The sequence below is a fragment of the Cricetulus griseus genome, chromosome 2, assembly GCF_003668045.3.
Source record: "Cricetulus griseus strain 17A/GY chromosome 2, alternate assembly CriGri-PICRH-1.0, whole genome shotgun sequence".
Taxonomy (NCBI): Eukaryota; Metazoa; Chordata; class Mammalia; order Rodentia; family Cricetidae; genus Cricetulus; species Cricetulus griseus.
The window spans coordinates 433,688,595-433,707,805 of record NC_048595.1 but is presented as its reverse complement, the minus strand read 5'-3'; the positions used below and the strand labels follow the sequence as shown (position 1 = coordinate 433,707,805).

Genomic DNA, 19,211 nt, shown 5'->3' with positions numbered 1-19,211 from the left:
GAGTGAATTTAGGCAATATATTGAAATAGTCATTTTGTGACTGCCTTCCAACTCCAAGATTAAAACCAAAGCTAACAACTCGGTTCTCTCCCTGTCTCTCCCTCTCTTCACTCAGTTAAGTTATTATGACTTTTAAAAAGATTTTTAAAAAATTATGTATATGTATGAGAGACAATCATCTGCATGAAGGTACCCATGGAGGTCAGACCAAGGACACTGAATCCCTCGGATCTGGAATCACGGGCCTTTGCGAGCTGCCAGACATGATTAGGGGAACTGCACTTAGGTCCTCTGGAGGTGCATGCAGCAAGTACTCTAAAGATATGTTCTATTTCTTCAAGCCCCAGTTTTACTAATTTTCAAACTTAATTTGGAAAAAAAATAAGCCAGAGTAAACAACAACAAGAGATTAATCAAAGCAAAGCATTAGACACTCTTACAACAAATCAAATGGAGGGGAAATGCCACTTATCTTTAAGTACTTAGTAGAATGTAAACGAAAAAGGGATCAGAAGCATAAGGAGAAGCTCTGACTGGTCAGCCTGATAGATATGCAATGATATTATAGAGAAATATTTCATTCATCTTATGAAATATTTCTGGCCTTCTAGGAGAAATGCCCAAACATCCAATGTGGTAACCTGAAAGCTAGAATGTCATCCTTTCCCCACCCCCTTTCAGCTGTCCAACTTTAGGCAGAGAGACCAGTTCTGATGCAGCACCGCACAGGAGGGCACATTCTGTATGAATCATTAAAGTCAACGGTTAGCGTTTATTGAGTACCTCTGGCATATACTACATGTCACTGGCAGCTTTTACCCAACCTTAGCGATTCACAACTGCTCCTTCAGTTGATGCTACTATTATTTTTAGTACAGGTTTAGAGAAATTGAGGTCAGTAATATGGTATGGGTGGATGTGAGGATGTAAATCTGCCATGTATGGGTGTGTACAGTGTAGTATGGGTGTGTATATGTGATGAGTGTTTATGGTGTGTTGTGTCTGTAGTGTGTGTGGCATATGTGTGTGTTTTGGGAGTGTGTGTTTTGGAAGTGTGTGTTTTGGAAGTGTGTGTTTTGGGAGTGTGTGTGTGTGTGTGTGTGTGTGTGTGTGTGTGTGTGTGTAGTGTGTTGTGCCTATGGTGTGAGAGTTATATTGTGTTGTGTGTATGTTGTACTATGTGCATGTGTGTGTTGTATTGTATGTGTGTATTTGTCAAAGGAGAGAAGACAAGCAGTTGGCTGTCTTCTTCATTTATTGACAAGATTAAACAAATTAATATACGGCAAGTTAACTGAACTTGGTATAGGAGAAAGTCATGATGTAGTTGCTAAATAAATGTACAAGTGAATGGACATTTCACTCTTATTAACATATTTCATGACAGAATTTTGAAACAAAGAAACATAATATTTGATCCATTACTTTCATCTAATATTTCTTAAATGCTGCCAAATTAGTAACCTGAGTAAAAATGAGTAATGGAGTCTCAGAATAGAGTTAGCCAGCGGCTCCAATCTGCTCTAAAGTGGTCCACCTGTTACTTTAAATTACAATCTCAGTAATGGTTTCCGTAAAGAATACATCATCTACTAGGTCGTATTATCCACACATGGTTTTAAAAGGCAGAGCAATAATTTCCAGCCTCTAAATTACTCTTACAGGTAGTGATGGCGCTTTGCCAAGTCTAATTTATCAGAGCTTAAGAAAAACCTTACCGTCTTCCCAAGCTACAACAAAATATTTTTCTATCTAAAAATACTAGGTTCATGTTCCCCCTTGTATGTTTACCATACAAGGAAAACACAAACATTGAAAGATAAAGTACATAAAGGCTTTGGGCTTTTGTCATTCACTGTAGACAGGGACAGATGGAATTCTTACCATGCTGTGCCCCCTGGTGATTATAATTGGTTCTTCTGCCCCAAGCCTGCCTCATTCCGTCCTTCTACTCCCCCCTTTACTCACAATGAGCGGGCACCATAAGCTGGCTCCTGTTTTCATTGTAGCATCATTTATTATTTTTTTCAAGTCATTTTATTAGGGACCACATCAGTTTAATTATTTGCTAACTATCCTGTCCTTGTACATGACCATGGTACCCATGTTCTGCTTTTTGAAATGCTCCCTTACCCAACTCTAATTGCTATCTTCCCACATGCCCCCCCAGATAGTCTCATAAAGAGCCTGCAAGTTTGGTCACATGTAGGAGATTTCTGGCAATAGCCAGAAAAGATCAGTGAGAAGCACAACTAAGCTAAGATACTTTTCTATTGGTCCTCAACCTGGGAGGTTTTAGATACCTTGCATATCCTGAGAGATGGCAAGAGGCAGCAGGTATGTGCGTTTAGAGGTTTAACGAAGGCAGGATTAAACTGCTGGGGACTGGGAAGACAGCTTACCTGGTAAAATACTTGTGGCTTGCCTTGTAAGTGAAGGGACCTGAGTTTACTCCCTAGAAATCATATGTAATGTAATGTACCAATATACACGTGAACTTGCATGCACATCTCCACACATATACACACAAGGTTAACTGTCTTCACTTTCAGGGTATTTGGCTATATCTGTGAGCATCCTGTGTGTATGGGTGTACAATTACACTAATTCGTTTGTCTCGGCAATCTTACTCCCATTTTACAATTGAAGTAATGACTTTAAGGGGTGCTAAGTGGCATAGCTATCACTGTGTACTAATATTATGTGTTGCTTCTCTAAATGCCTTTCTTTGAACCTGAAGATGTGTCTGTTGCTGTTGTTTCCTTTTGTATGTGCATCTATGGGTGTATGCATTATGTGTGTACTCATGTCTGCAAGCATGTGCTTATCCTTCCTGCAGAGGCTGGAGGACAGACTCAGGTACCAGTCCGTGAGTTTACTTCACTTAATACAAAGGTTCTGTTGTTCACTTCTGTGACCACTGGGGTAGATGATCCAGAACTTCAAGAGCTTCTTTCTGTCCCTACAATGTCACCATAGAAGGGCTGGGATTTCAGATGTATGCCACTGTGTGTGCTCTACATGAACCCAAACTTGGGTTGTCATGCTTACACAGAAAGTATTTTTATCCACTGAGATATCTTTCCAGTCTATGTTGCCATGATTTTACTCTCACTGAACTAAAAAAAAGTCCCACTAAGAAATTTTAACTTGGGTTTCCCATCCTTACTAAAGACTACTAAGCCCATATTTTCAGAAAGAAAAACACTTTTGTGTCTCCCTGACTAAAGAAACATCCACTAAATCTAATTTCTCAGATGAGAATTTGAAGTGAAAAATGTTAATTTTCTTATGATGCCACATTGCTAGCCTAAACTCATCATTCCTGACCCCAGTACGAGGTTGATTTCTGATGTACATTTGACTTACCTACACCAGGTTGGCTCATGCTTCATCCTCCTGAGGATTTGGAGTTCTCTTTCTGATGTCTGTGTCATCTTTTCCCAAAGTTATATGTGTTCTTAAAGTAGTATGTTGGTTTCCTCTACTTCCTCAGACTCCACACTAAGAAGTACTATCTAAAGTTTATTAATGAGGTGTCAGAAAACTTGAACTAATTATGGCACATAGAAACTCTTATGTGTCTTCAGGGCAGTCCCTACACTCAGAAATAATTAACCAATAGAAATCAGACTCTCGTGTTTTTAGTGGCATTATTTTTTAAGACAAAAAAGGAATATAATTGTTGGATGGTTGGGGAGCAAGGATCTATGATGAGTTAGAGGACAGGAAAATATGATAAATACGCTGCATCTAATTCTCAAAGAATAACTTAAACAATCAAACGCACATGCGTTGCATATGGCTTAAGTGCTCTGTATCGGCAGGGCATTAAAAAAGGCTGATACTTCCAACTTAAAGTCTATTATGTTGAGTTTTTATCTTGTATTATACTCACTTAATAATCTTACAATAATACTTATATTGTGTTTTATGGTATATCAAGAAACAGTTTTATATCTGGACAGAATAGTTCACAGTTATAATTTTAGCACCTTTAGCACCAGAAGGCAATTGTTAGACCCTGTTTCAAAAAAATAGAGTCATTTCTTAAATGGTGTCTGATATCTACAATAATATGAGTCCTTCATGCTTACTCAGCTTGTTAAACTGACAGTATGTGGAACACAGGATTTCAGTAACATCTCCTATTGTCCTTGTGCAATGTGCTTCTACTGTATTAAGAAAGTTAGAGTCAAGGCTAACTGACTTCTGATGAGTAAACAACAAATATTTCAGTGTAGTTCTTTTACATTATTCTTCAGCTTTAGCCATTTCTGATTTGATTATTTCATGACCAGGAGAATATCTGGAATTTGGTAGGTTACACATATAAGAATGCACTTCTACACTCCTTACTTTTTTCATGTATATGTTTCTCATTTTATTAGTTGTTTGAGAATTTTGTACAATATATTTTAATCATATTTACTGCCCTCCTCTAACTCTTCACAGGTCTACACCCCTTTCCCTACCCACACAAATTTGTGGCCTCCTCCTCCTCTTTTTCTGGGGGGGGGGCAAAATCCTACAGAGAACATCTAGATCCCATCTCAACCTCCCAAAGCTCAGGAATTTTTTCTGTAAGAGGGGGTGGAAAGTTTACAAGAGCTATAGGTGGTAAATGACTTTAGGGAAACATTTTTCCAGGCGCAGCAGGGCAGTTGCAAATACGAATTCACAGTAGTTGTGATAGGGCATGACTTAGGCAAGTTCAAGCCAGACAAACTCCCAGCACAGAAAGGTGAGGTGGGCACAAAGTCCTACCCCCAGCAAAGGAGCTGTGGTTTTTGATAATAGTTGGAAGAAGAAAAGTTAGTTTTCTTTAAGAGCAAAAGTTGACCACATTCCAGTGGAAGGTCACATATCCAAGAGCATATGGCAGAACCATCCCTACTTGATGAGTTTAAAATCTATATTACTTATTTCTCAAGTATTAAGAAATGTCTTTGATCTATTATGTTGAATTCCACATGATGCCATGGGGCACCATAGCAAAGATATTTTCACTGGCTATAAAAGTTCACCACACAGTTTGTACAGAAATTCAATTCCTTGCAATAAACATGATTGTGTCCTTTTACTCATCAGAGTGGGTGTAGATTTGAGTATACACCAACCAGGAGGGTAATGAACGAAAGACAAAGCTCACAGTATGCAAACTGACTTGAAAATTAACAGCCTAAACTTAGAACTTCATCACTGAATCCCCACTGGCTAATACTGACTCTGGAGCGTGACAAAAACAATAGCTTGTCACCACTCAGTGCTTCTAAGGAGTGAGGATAACTTGAAAGCTTAGAAATTGCAGCTTAAAGTGTGGGTTCTCTGAAATCGGAAGGAATCTACCATTGCTATGGTCATTTAAGCCTGAATGTGTGTATACATCCATACACATTATTTAAGCAGAGCACACATTAATTAAGCTCTACAAATCAATCATTTTGAGGCATTGTATTCCATAACTTCACTATAAGAGGTTTGTTTTAGAACTAACTGTTTTGCATAGCTCTTTTTATACGTTGATTCAAATGTTCCATCAAAAGGAAGCTATCTGGGGTTGGAAAGGTGGCTCAGTGACTAAGAACTTATTGCTATTGTAGAGGTTCCAGGTTTGGGTTCCAGCACCCACATGCTAGCTTGCAACAGTCTGTAACAATGTTCTAAAGGATTCAGTCAGTGCTTTCTTCTGGCCTCCAATGGCACTGAATGCATGTGCTAGATACATATATGCAGACAACACACATAAACACACACACACACACACACTCACACACACACACACACACACTCACACACACACACACACACACACACACATAAACACACACACACACACACACACACCCTTCAACAAAGATATCATTTTAAAAAACAGGCACACTTCCCTACCCACTCTCATTTTTAGGTTTAAATGATCTCCTTATGTTCCTATAATCCCTTAATTACCCTCAATCCCTTTCATCCCACTTATCTATTTAATCATTTGTGACTATCACTGAATAGTTCCTGTCCTCAAAGGCAGTGGGTAGTATGTTAATTGGTTTGCACAATCCCAGGCCCTCTCCATTTAACCCTCTGTCTGCACTTCGTTCTATAGACATGCTTCCTTGCTTTGTATCCTACCATGCTGGATTTCTGGTACCAGCCCTGGTTGTGCAAAACAACCTTGCCAGCAAAGCTGGACAGGCCTGCTTTGGTCTTGAGAAACCAGGAAAGCTTCTCAGGCTGCTTTTTATTTTTTTCCATCATAAGTTCTATTCCACTTCAAATTCCACTTCAAATGGACTCCACAACAGCATTGTTTTTACAAAAAAGGTCAGACCCAAGAACACCAGGAACATGCACGGATTTTGTCTGTTTGAACAGCTGCTTGGAACTGCTCTCACTGTTGTCGGAATCTTCTGCTATAATCTTTTGGTCAGGGAGCTGTAATTTCAAATTGCTTATATTGAATTAAGCATAAATGATGCATTGGGACGTAGAAGCCATTGGTTTTACCATTCCCCAGCCATTTCTATGTTCCTTGTGCTTCAGTGCTCTGAGTACCACAGATTTATTATATTTGATCTTTCAACCTGTTTCATCTACCATTTTGTTAGATTACTTTATATATTCCTTACAGATTTAAAGAATTGGCAACAGATTTGAGGTTTTAACCATCAGTTTTGGGATTTTATTACCTTACTCTAATTTATATTTCCTATTGACTCCTGTATCCAGTTGGTTTGAAATAAACTCTTCGGTTCATAGGTGGTTCATATTGCCTTAATACAGAACCTCTGTATGTATGCATTAGTATCAAATGCCATGGTATTTTAAGATAAAATAATCAGATACAATATTTGACTTATTAATAAAAATTAAATAGATATATAAAATGCAATCAAACCACATAAAATAGCCTGAAGGAAATTGAACTATCTGTCAGAAGAATCAAAGGATGTTAGGGGTGTTGCCTATAGGAGTCAGAAAGCAGCTCAGAAAATACCAGTTACACAGATGACTTTGAAGGTGTCCACCATGTAGGTTAGGGTGACCTGTCTTGTTGGACTCTTCATAGAATATCTTCTAAACTTTTCTGGAGTGTAGTGAGTGATAAACAGTCAGGTAAGAGGCTGCCATGAGGAACTTCTCATTGATCTTGCTCCCCCCATTCTGCCTTAGGCTATAAATACACAATCCCCTGCAGATCTATGAAATAGCTTGCCTGTTGACCTCTCAGGGCAAGAGCAGTGCACTGCCATTCTCTTGGTCTCCTTGTAGACCTATCTTGTTGAACTAGGGACACAGAGAGTGAACATCATTCTGATGTTGCCACTATTGTCTGTGTAAGTAATAAACTTTCTGAATTCATTTGTCTCCTTGGTCTCCTTAATAGCCAAAGTTGGCAGCTGCAATGCTAACACTGCCATCCTATTCATTACCCTGCTATTATACAAAGACTGCTTACCACCCACTAAGGAAATTTCAATTTCTTTGAAATATATGGTATTTTTGATACATCAATAATATGCAACTGCATTTCACATTTAATTGAAAGCTTTCAAATTAAAACTACTCATTTGGGGTCATGGCAATAGGGGTTCTTCCCAATTTTGATACGGCTAATATTAATAACCCTACTCTGTGATTCTGTTTAACTCAGCTAACATAATTATTTTAGATTTTGTTTGTTTTATGAGTATGTGTGTCTTGCCTGCATGTGTGTGTGTGTGTGTGTGTGTGTGTGTGTGTGTGTGTGTGTATGCGTTATGTGCATGCCTGGTCCTTATAGAAATCAGAATAAGACATTGAATTCCATAAAATTGAAAGAAAGGATGGCTGTGAGACACCATGTCTGTTCCAGGAATTTAACCTAGGACCTCTGCAAGAAAAGCACATACTCTCAAGCACTGAGCCATCTTTCCAGCCCTTTTATGTACACATTTAACTTAATTGTAAAAGTGGTTGATTTCTTTTTCAAAAATATTTGTTTTGATTATCTAGATTCAGCAGAGTAAAAGTGATGCAATGGATGAATGGATGGTCGGATGGATGAGTGAATGAAAACTTGTAACCGTTAGTACTTGTAAATTTCTCAAGTTCCATCTGATTTTTAAGTCGTTTATTTACTCACTCATATGAGAAACATTATTAGGTTTGTGCAAATTTTATATTATATGTATAATGAAATTTAAATACCAAAATATTATGCAACCTAAGGTAGAGATGAAGATCATTAAGAATAAGTAAATCAATAAAATATTTTATCAAAAACCAGGGGGAGAAATAATCTGGATTTACATGTTAACATGCTAGATTAACATAATTTTGTGATTCAGTAAAACATTTTTTGTTTGCTTATACTTTGGCAGTCTGGTGAAGATGCCCTCTGATTTTATAAGCAACTTAAGCTTGATTTTAATGTCTTCTGCAGCAAATGTCAGTCACATACATCTAAAATAAGTTTTCCTTCTCCAAACACAATGTTTTCTGAGGATTAGCTGTATGGATGTAGTCAAAGTGGTAACAAGTATATATAGAGAGTGATTTTATTCTTCACTACTTCTCTTTTGTAATCTTGAGGGAAAGCAGGATAACTGGTCCAGGTTCTCAGGCCTTCTTCCTTTGGGTTTCTGAAGTGGGTTTACAGTACTCAGACACATGAAAAAGAAGTGTCTTCTCTCATGTTGCATCACATTGTTGTTTCCAAAGCAAGCAGAAGAGTACTTGCATTTCTGAAGTCTGTTTGTTTTTGTGTGATCCTATGACTTGACCAACAAGTAGTGGAGAAGGAGATGCTGTTCAAACCACTCCCAGCCAACAGTGACTGGAATGAGCTAAAATGTCTACAACCTTTTTCACCATAGAACAAATATATGAATTCACCAAATAAAGAATGACAGCTCTCAGGAATTGTTTCCTAGGTAAATATGCTTTTAACTTTGCAAGATTTTTTTGTATTACTTGCGCATATACAAACTCAATTAACCCATTAATTTCAGGAATATATAGGCTTCTATGCAAATCCCCAAGAGAAGATATTTTTGACAAAGTTTCAATCTATTAAAATTGTGTAACTCCACTAGAAAGTTATTATATAAAAGAAATTTTTAATAAGACAAAACACAGACTTCGGGGTAAGCAAAGCTGCTCTAATAATAAATATTATTATTATTATTATATAATATATTATTATATATTATATAATATAATTATATATTATATATTATATTATATATTATATAATTATATTATATATTATATATATATATATATAACATATATAATAACTCATAATAAAACTTGTATTGATTCCACACATGTTGGTATTGAAAAGCAGAGTTTCTATAGAGACTTCAATGATATAATGAATAGAGGAAATTAATTTCTTAAAGCACCAATGACATGGCAGGATTACTCCTACTAGTTGGCCATCAGTTGAATGTATACTGTTTCAGCCTTTAAAACTATCACCAAGTTTACGTTTTTCAAAACTGAACAAAACAGAGGCCATACAGTATGAATTTAACTCATTCACTAGGAAAGTCCCTATTGGAATTATCTGTATTTACCTAAAGCTAGGAGTACAACACAAAAGAATGCCTAAAACTTCATGCCAGCTGGCCACAAGTAGCTAGGAATTTTTAGCTACAAAGAAATTCAACCATTAGCTTTTATCTGAAGCCATTTCCTGTTGATTTCAAATCTGACAGAGTACCCCACAAAGTTCAATATTCCAAACAGAAAAGAGTAACTGATAGAAACAGACTGAATGCAGAAATATAGTTGGGAAGCTGGTTGGCCAGAAAGGGATTTTTTTTCATTTTTATAATTTAATTTAGAAACAAGATTGTTTTACATGTCAGTCCCAGTTCCCTTTTCCTCCCCCCTCCACTGCCCCCCCCAACTTACACCCTACCTGTCCCATAACCTTTCTGCTCCCCAGAGAGGGTGATGCCTTCCATGGAGTATCTTCAGAGTCTGTCATATCCTTTGGGAGAGGGCCTAGGCCCACCACCAGGTGCCTAGGCTGAGGGAGTATCCCTCTATGTAGAATGGACTCCCAAAGTCCATTCCTATGCTAGGGATAAGTACTGATCTATTACCAGAGGCCCCATAGATTTCCGAAGCCTCCTCACTGACACCCACGTTCATGGGAACTGGATCAGTCCTATGCTGGTTTCCCAGCTATCAGTCTGGGGTTCATGAGCTCCCCCTTGTTCAGGTCAGCTGTTCCTGTGGGTTTCACCAGCCTGGTCTTGACCCCTTTGCTCATCATTCCTCCCTGTCTGCAACTGGATTCCAGTTCAGTTCAGTGTTTAGCTGTGGTGTCTGCTTCTAATTCCATCAGCTGCTTCATGATGGCTCTAAGATGGCATATAAGTTAGTCATCAGTCTCATTATCTGTTAGGGGCATGTTAGGTAGCCTCTCCACCATTGCTTAGATTGTTAGTTGGTTTCATCCTTGTAGATCTCTGGACATTCCCCTAGTACCTGATTTCTCTTTAAACCTATAATGGCTCCCTCTATTATGGTATCTGTTACCTTGCTCTCCTCTATTCTTCCCCAGACTCAACTTTCCTGCTCCCTCATGTCCTCCTCTCCCCTCCTCTTCTCCCCTTCTCATTCTCCTAGCTCCTTCTCCTCTCCCCCACACTCCCAATTTTCTCAGGAGATCTTGAAACAGCTTGGTATTGGCACAAAAATAGACAATTAGACAAATGTAATCTAATTGAAAACCATGATATTAACCCACATATCTATGAACACCTGATTTTTGACAAAGAAGCTAAAGTTATACAATGGAAAAAAGAAAGCATCTTAACAAATGGTGCTGGCATAACTGGATGCTGGCATGTAGAAGACTGCAAATAGATCCATGTCTATTGCCATGCACAAATCTTAAGTCCAAGTGGATCAAAGACCTCAACATAAATCCAGCTACACTGAAACTATTAGAGGAGAAAGTGGGAAGTACAAATTGTTGTGGGAGACCTCTTCCTGAACATAGCACCAGTACAACAGACACAAATCAACAATTAATAAAGGGGACCTCCTGAAACTGAGAAGCTTCTGTAAGGCAAAGGACACAATCAACAAGACAAAATGGAAGACCACAGAATGGGAAAACATATTCACCAACCTTACATCTGCCAGAGGGCTGATCTCAAAAATTTACAAAGAACTCAAGAAACTGGTTTCCAAAACACCAAAGAATCTAATTAAAAACAGGGGTACAGAACTAAATAGAGAATTCTCAATAAATGAATATAAAATGGCTGAAAGACACATAAGAAAGTGCTCAACATCCTTAGCCATTAGGGAAATGTAAATAAAAACAACTCTGACATATCATCTTACTCCTGCCAGAATGGCTAAAATCAAAAACACCAATGACAGTTCATGCTGGAGAGAATGTGGAGAAAGGGGAACACTCCTCCACTGCTGGTAGGAGTGCCAACTTGTACAGCCACTTTGGAAATCAGTATAGCAATTCCTCAGGAAAATGGGAATCAGTCTACCACAAGATCCAGCAATTCAGCTCTTAGGCACATACCCAAATAATGCACGTTCATACAACAAGGACATCTGTTCAGCTATGTTCATTGCAGCATTATTTGTAATAGCCAGAACCTAGAAGCAACCTAGATTCCTCTCAACTGAAGAATGAATACAGAAAAATGTGGTACATTTACACAATGGAGTACTACTCGTCAGAAAAAAACAATGGAATCTTGAAATTCACAGGCAAATGGATGGAACTAGAAGAAACCATTCTGAGCAAGGTAACCAGTCACAAAAAGACAAACATAGTATGTACTCACTCATATATGGATTTAGACATAGAGCAAAGGATTACCAGCCCACAATCCACACCACCAGGGAAACTAGGAAACAAGTAGGACCCTAAGAGTGACATACATGGTTCCCCGGAGAAGGGGAAAGGGGCATGATTTCCTAAGGACTAATTTTTGGAAGTACATGAGACATATGTGCATTACTATTAACAGGGTTTGATATCATTAGCTCAATTAGATTTTTTCAGCTAAATTTCTGTAATGTTTATTTGTAAATATATAATATCTGTTTCAAAGACATTTTAAGGGGACTGAAAAGCTAGTTTACAATAATTTGAATACTTTCTCATTATTGTCAATAAATGTACTTATTTGTATTCATGTGTGTGGGTGGGTATGCTTATGCCATCATTCCTAAACAGCCAGAAATTCAATCCAACACAGAACAATACAGAACAAAAGTCATCTAGGTACATTTACTGCACAGCTTCCTCAAGTATCAAATATAAAGATAGGCAACATGAGCAGCAAATGTGGTACATTTTCCAACTGTAAAAAGTCAACAAGCTTTTTATAAACATAGAACTGGAACTCCACAGAAAACATGTGGGAAATATGTGGGAATAGCCATTATTTTTGTTAAAACCAACAAGGTAAATCCATGAAAACTCGGGTGATTCTCTTATGAGTGAGACACTGACTAATGATCACAGCTTTACACTGGTCTTGAGCCAGGTTATTAGTAACTTTACCTGCTGCCCCATCTCTGCCCAGATACCCACTTCCCTTACAGTAAATGCTTATCCATTGTGCCCGTCAGTTCTTAGTCCTTGCATATTCTCTTGTGGCTTCATCAGGTTTTCAAAGAGAATGTTCACAATTTGGAATTCTTTCCCCTTCCTCAATACTTTTTTTTCCTTAGATGTTCTTTGAGTCATTATAAATGCATTTATGTCCCTTGACTTTCAATCACATCTTATTGAAATTTTAAAACTTATTCACTCCCCAGTGATAGACACTTGATTTCGTATCCTCTTTTTTTTCTTTCTAGGGATAAAATTTATTTTGTAGCCCAGAATATCGAGAAACTAATGATTATCCAGCCCCAAGCTTTTTGTTTGCGGGGGTTATAGCCATACACCACCATGCTTGACCATAAGCCATGTTTCTTTACCCTTTACCATTACTGTTGAAACAATTTTCTTGTGACTTGTCCATGAAAACCTCTTATTTTTTATTTTTTATAATTGTAATTAGACCAATTTTAAATTAGAAACAAGCGTCTTTTATATGTCAATCCCAGTTCCCTCTCTTTCCCCCTCCTCTCCTGCTCCCCTAACCTCTATCCCTGCTCCCCAGGGAGGGTGAGACCTTCCATGGGGGATCATCAAAGTCTGTGGCATCATTTGCCCAGAGCCTAGGCCCTCCCCCTGTGTGTCTAGGCTGAGAGATTATCCCTCTATGGGGAAGGGGCTCCCAAAATTCATTCATACACTAGGGATAAATACTGATCCACTAACAGAGGCCCCATAGACTGTGCAGCCCTCCTAACTGATACCTATGTTCAGGGGGCCTGGTTCGGTCCTATGCTGGTTTCACAGCTGTCAGTCTCGGGATGTTGAATTACCCCTTGATGCAGAAAAGGACACAGCTCAAAATAAATCATTTTAAGAAGTCATTGTTAATCAGTGCCATCACTAAGATGTAGCAACAAGAGAGATATCTGTGGCAATTACAGAGCTACAGGTCTGGTCTGAATGGAACAGCTTCTGTGGAAATTGTCCTTCACCTGCAAAGAACTCTCAGTTTGGCCCAGCACCAGAGTGGCATTCTAACTAACACCTTTCCCAGAACAACATTGACTCAAGCCCACTCAAATAAATTAATGCTCATCTTTTAAGTAACTCATTTGGCAGGAACAAGCCATTTGGATGCCAATTTGAAGAGACAGAAGTAGGGCATGAGCAAAGAGGACATTTGAGGGAGGTATCTTACTTTGTGTCAAGCCACAGAGTCATTTAGTCATAGTTTTACTCTAAATATCACAGCACAGACCTGATATAGTAGAACACACATGCATTCCAAACATAGGCACTACAAGGGTAAAAACTCCTAATGAACACACAGAAGTCCAGAGGATTTTGTTCAGAAAGACCCAGTGAAAACCAGATACATTCTGACAGACACATTTTGGCTTCCTTTAACGTAAGCAAATGTGTATTTTCTTTAAGAAGCTTATTCTACAGGTGGCGTTCAACCAGCTATACATTTTTGGTTTCTGATCTTGATGACAAATGTATTAACTGTTGAGAACTAGACATTGAATCAAGTATATATAAGTTAGATGACAGAAATTAATGGCTTTTCCAATGCATAGGTAACTCATTTAAGATTTAAATAGGTTAATAATATGATCCAAGATGAATTATCTGGCTAGTAGCATAATAGGATTCTGAAATGAAACTATCAGACTCCAGAATTCACATAATATCTGACTGAAACTGTACTTTCTGTTTTCTATTAAGGGACCAAACAAGATCTGCTGAGATCCAGCCTCATCAATGATTAGAGTTGATTTATTCTATGGAAGGTATCTTCTTCATCACTATACAAGTTTCACACTGGAGATTATGCAGAGTGAGCACAAGTATGGGTAAGTATAGGAGTTTTCTACTGTACAATGATTCACTCACTAATAAAGCTTGCTACTTCACAATATGGAGCTATAAAAGAATGAATTCACCCTTGGCATAGAAGTTTGTATTTTAACTCCTGAGACCCAAATATTCTTATTGCCATAGATTATAATAATAATATAGTTGCACTGAGAAGAGCTTGCAATTAGAATTTAAAATAGACATCCTGCTCACTATGTTGAAGTGAACTTCAACTATGTTGAAGGCAGCACTGATCACCAACATTCCTTGAAAATAGCCTTCAAATCTTAGATTCTTACATCTCCATGATAAGCAGCCAGACTTTTATTGACATCACTAAGAGTCTCCCATCAACCAGAAAGCCAAGTCATTCAAGGAGAGCAGTTCTGAGATTTCTGGGCAAATCTTGTCCATACCCACTAGGAAAACCAAGTATTTTGGTAGACTCAGGTTGGGTAAGTACAATCTTCCATGCTTTATAATCCAGTTATCCCAGATACTGCCTCAGATGTAACAATGCCTCACCTACATGAATCCATCTTTTCCCCATTACCAAATATTTCATACCACAAATCTGTGCCATAGGTCACATTCTTTAATGTAGACAACTTTTTTTTTTCTAAATTCACATTTCTCCTTTTCCCAAGCCACTCTTCCCTTGCCCTATATTAATAATCCTTTGTATATTGAAATATATTTTGGAGTGTTAATTAATATTACTTAGTTTAAAAGAACCACAAATCATGAGGAGGGTGATATGTTTTGTTTTCATTTTTATTAAGAGTTGTGCAGGTTTGAAAATTATGGTAGTCCTCAATCTGATTACAGGGGAAGGCCAGTTCAGTCTCTCTCTCTCTCTCTCTCTCTCTCTCTCTCTCTCTCTCTCTCTCTCTCTCTCTCCAATATTGCTTAGAATTTTATCTGGGGTCATCCTTGGTGGATTCTTGGGAATTTCCCTAGTGCCAGGATTCTTGAAAATCCCAAAATTTTTCCCTCTATCAAGATATTTTTCCCTCGCTCTCCCTCTCTGTTCTCCCCTCCCCCAACTTGACCTTCCTGTTCTCTCATGTTCTCCTTCCCACTTCCCTACATCCAGTAAGTGATGGACGCTGATGCAGAGAACCACAACTAACTACTAAGTCAAGCTCCTCAAGTTCAGTCAAAAAGAGGCAGGAGCAACAGTATGAGCAAAGGGGTCAATACCATGATGGGGAAACCCACAGAAACAGCTGACCTGAGCTGAGAGCTCACCAGCTCTGTACTGACAGCTGTGGAGCCTGCCTAGGATTTAACTAGATCCCTTGAATTCAGGTAACAATGGGTGGATTGGCAGCTTATGACTAGCAGTAGGTCCTGGTACATGAACTGGCTTTTTAAGAGTTCATTTCCTATGGAGAGATAACTTGCTCAGCTTAAACACAGCAGGGAGGGGCTTGGTCCTGCCTCAATTTGGTATGCCAGACTTTGTTGACTTCCCAAGGGAGACCTAACCCACTATGAGGAGTGGATTGGGGGGTGAGGATGGAGGAGGTGGAAGGAGGGAGAAGAGGAGGGAGGGGGAACTGCAGTTGGTACATAAAATGAAATGAATAAAAAGAAAGTAAACAATGAATTTGGCTCAAAAAAGGAAAGTGAAAGATCTCAGTTTTCATTGATTGAATCAACTTAGCATGGCATAAAAGTGTCCTTTTTATGTTCATGAAAAAGTCCAAACAATTATCACACATTATTGTTTTCACTCTGATTAGCAAGCAGGCAGGGGGAATGAAATGGAACACTGATCACTGACATTGTGCTCTGAAGGCAAGGAAAGTCACCCATGGTATGAGAGTCAGATGTGACCAACTTATTTGTGGGTTAGGACATCTTGATAGTCTCTTGGCTATCTTGATATACACCATCACATCGGCAAAATACAGCTTTAGCAATGGTTCTTATTCTTCTCTGCAGATGATTGAAGCAGAGAAACAGAAGCTCCCCTCCCCATACTGTCACATGTTTAACCCTCCATAAAGATTAGCCATGCTTGTTATTTTCATAAAGTCTCCTTAAGTGGCTTTGGAGGGGAGAGCTTGTGAAGGGCACACATTCCAGTCCACTACATCCTATCTTAAAGTTACCGCTACTGAGCTTTGCAAGATAAATGCCAAATGATAAGATTATTCTATTTTATATTTCCTGTGTGCAGTCAAGTTAGCTGACTTTTATTGTCTGTTTCAAAGCTCAATTTTCCTTTGCATGGTTCACTCCATTTTTAAGGTCTATCAAGATAGTTTCTGTGGCTACTCAAGTCATATGCTGTCCTGGTAATTATATCTGTACCCTCAGCCCAGCTAACAGACACTGGTTTAATAAATGAGAAGCTAATGGGGGGGGGAGTTCAGAGGATCATGCTATGAGTAGGAGCAGGAAGAGTGAAGGACAGTGGAACACGGACAGAAAGAGCAAACAGTGCAGGTATACTTTGATCTGAGAACTAGTAATATACCATAGATGTTTATAAAAACTGTGCATACAAGTATGCATAGTATAAGCAGAGGCAAACAAGAAATTTGTCTACCTTAGTCATGATGTTTCATCACTTTAAAGTAACTAGTACAGTCTGTAAATCCTAATGGGAAGTCCTAATTTTCAGAACTAAATGTTACTTTAGAACAAGATAGTCACCTAAGTGAATATGAATGATGTCTTTATACAAAGGGAGATTTAGACAGGAGCCCACAAAGAGGAACACTGGGTAAAGATGAAGGTGAAAGTTAGGATGATGCTTCTGAAATACAAGATATGCCAGGGATTGCCAGATGAACCACAAGTATCTAAGAACAATTCGTAGAATGGGTTTTTACAGCCCCCCACCAAGGAACTGACTGAGTTCCACCTCCAGAATCAAGAGATAATATATTCTCATTTACTAAGCCAACAAGTCTGTGGGTCTTCATTGTGTTAACCCTGGAATACAATACATTTTTAATGTTGTATGTAACTTTACATGACTTTGATTTATAGGAAAATATATAGCACAAACAATGTCAGGGAAGAAACAATCACACCAGTTACTTTGGCCACACGTGTTAAATGAACTAAATGCAAATTATGCAGACTGGAGACTGGAAGCAGTAAGCAATACAACACAAGCCACAGCATCTAGTGCTTAGAAAGTAGTTCATGATTATATACATCTTAAAATTGTGAGTGTCTACTATCTAGCACACCCCCAAGTTCTCACTCATTTTCATTTGCTTCTGTTGTATGATGGGGATAGCAGCAGCACATCTGCTTTACAAATAACTAAATTTATTATCAAAGAAGCTGAATGATGCAGCTGAAAATTAAGCCAAGATATGATTCAAGCCAGAGTTTTCCTTGCCACTATCTCACATGATCCTATACTAATTTATATATTTATTGTATCTTATATTTAATATATATTTGATAATGTTGATAAATATTGATATATAATATGCAATATTGATATAAATTTGATTGTTATATAATATAGTCTATGTCATATGTTTGATTAAACATACCTATGGCTGTACATAAGAGAGAAAAATAAAGCAAAATAGATTTATTGATACGATGCAAATTCTTTCCTTTAGAAAACTGTGTTGAAGCAGATACTGTACATGGAAATTAACCAAAAAGACCGGGATGCAGAAAAATTATAAGCATTTAAGTAATTTGGAATATTATAAAATTCATTTGGTTAAAATAAGACCAATACAATAAACAGGTCATAGCTACAGGCACAAGAAGATTTGAAATTTGAATATATGAGCAATCAAATGGAATTTAACACTTAAACCTATTTAGAGTCATTTGCACTACTTGTTCTGAAGTCTGAGACTGACGTAGGATTTTTTTTTTGATCCTTGGGGCTCTCCATTTCAGCCAACTCTCATTAGAGACTACAACAGCAACAGTATCATTAGACTTACATTCTGTTCCACATCCCTTTCTATAGGCTATTTTCTATTCTAACTTGATCACTCATTACCTTAGATATTAAATAAAATGAAGAAATGCTATCGTTTAGTGAGGAGTCAAGTTAATTGACTTTCAGTGGATATTTGATTATGGAAGATTATTGAGGACCAGTAGTCCCTCTGTTATGTGCAAATTCAGAGGATAAATGTGACTGAAACAAAAGAACACAATACAAAAGATTACATTCATAAAAGACAGTGAAGTCATACACCCTAAGCAACCATGAAGCAAGACACACAAAGAGTATAAGCGTGAGATAAAGCTTCCTGTCATGTACACAGTTCAACATTATCTCAACATAATCTCAGAAAGAGTCTTAAGCAGCTCCATAAGACCAACAGCAGCGTTTTACCCAAGAAAGGATTTATGTGTGAGTGCTGTCACAGAGATAAACAAGTGTGTCATATTTGAAGAATCTCAATTTGACAGATCAACGTATTTGTGTGCATATATGTGTTTGTGTGTATTCCCATAGGTATGTACCACATATAACAATGGCAATGTCTCTATTATGAAATAGCGTTCTGTGAGTGAGGGAGACGATTCTTAAAGAACATGTTAACCAAGAACATCAGCTATTTTGATGATAAAGTGCTTCCACACTCATGTTAGACACTGTAAGGCAGGGGTTCTCAACATGTGTGTCACAACTTCTTTGAGGTTGCATATCAGATATTCTGCATATCAGATATTTACATTATTATCCAGAACAGTAGCAAAATTACAGTTATGAAGTGGCAACAAAATAATTTTATGGATGGGGGGTCACCACAACACAAGGAAC

General features: G+C 37.9%; 1 protein-coding gene and 1 long non-coding RNA gene across 4 annotated transcripts in view; one reads left to right on the top strand and one right to left on the bottom strand.

Moving 5' to 3' along the window:
* The window catches only part of Nyap2 (neuronal tyrosine-phosphorylated phosphoinositide-3-kinase adaptor 2), a 223,821-nt gene that overhangs the window by 183,429 nt on the left and 21,181 nt on the right, over positions 1 to 19,211 (bottom strand). The window lies entirely within an intron of this gene.
* The window catches only part of LOC103163537, a 39,573-nt gene that overhangs the window by 4,459 nt on the left and 15,903 nt on the right, over positions 1 to 19,211 (top strand). The window contains exons 2-3 of one of the 2 annotated variants that reach the window (XR_004768720.1): positions 8,770 to 8,909; positions 14,309 to 14,436. This is a non-coding gene — a long non-coding RNA (uncharacterized LOC103163537). The remainder of the gene's footprint in view (positions 1 to 8,769; positions 8,910 to 14,308; positions 14,437 to 19,211) is intronic. The other variant, XR_003481560.2, reaches the window with a different exon arrangement.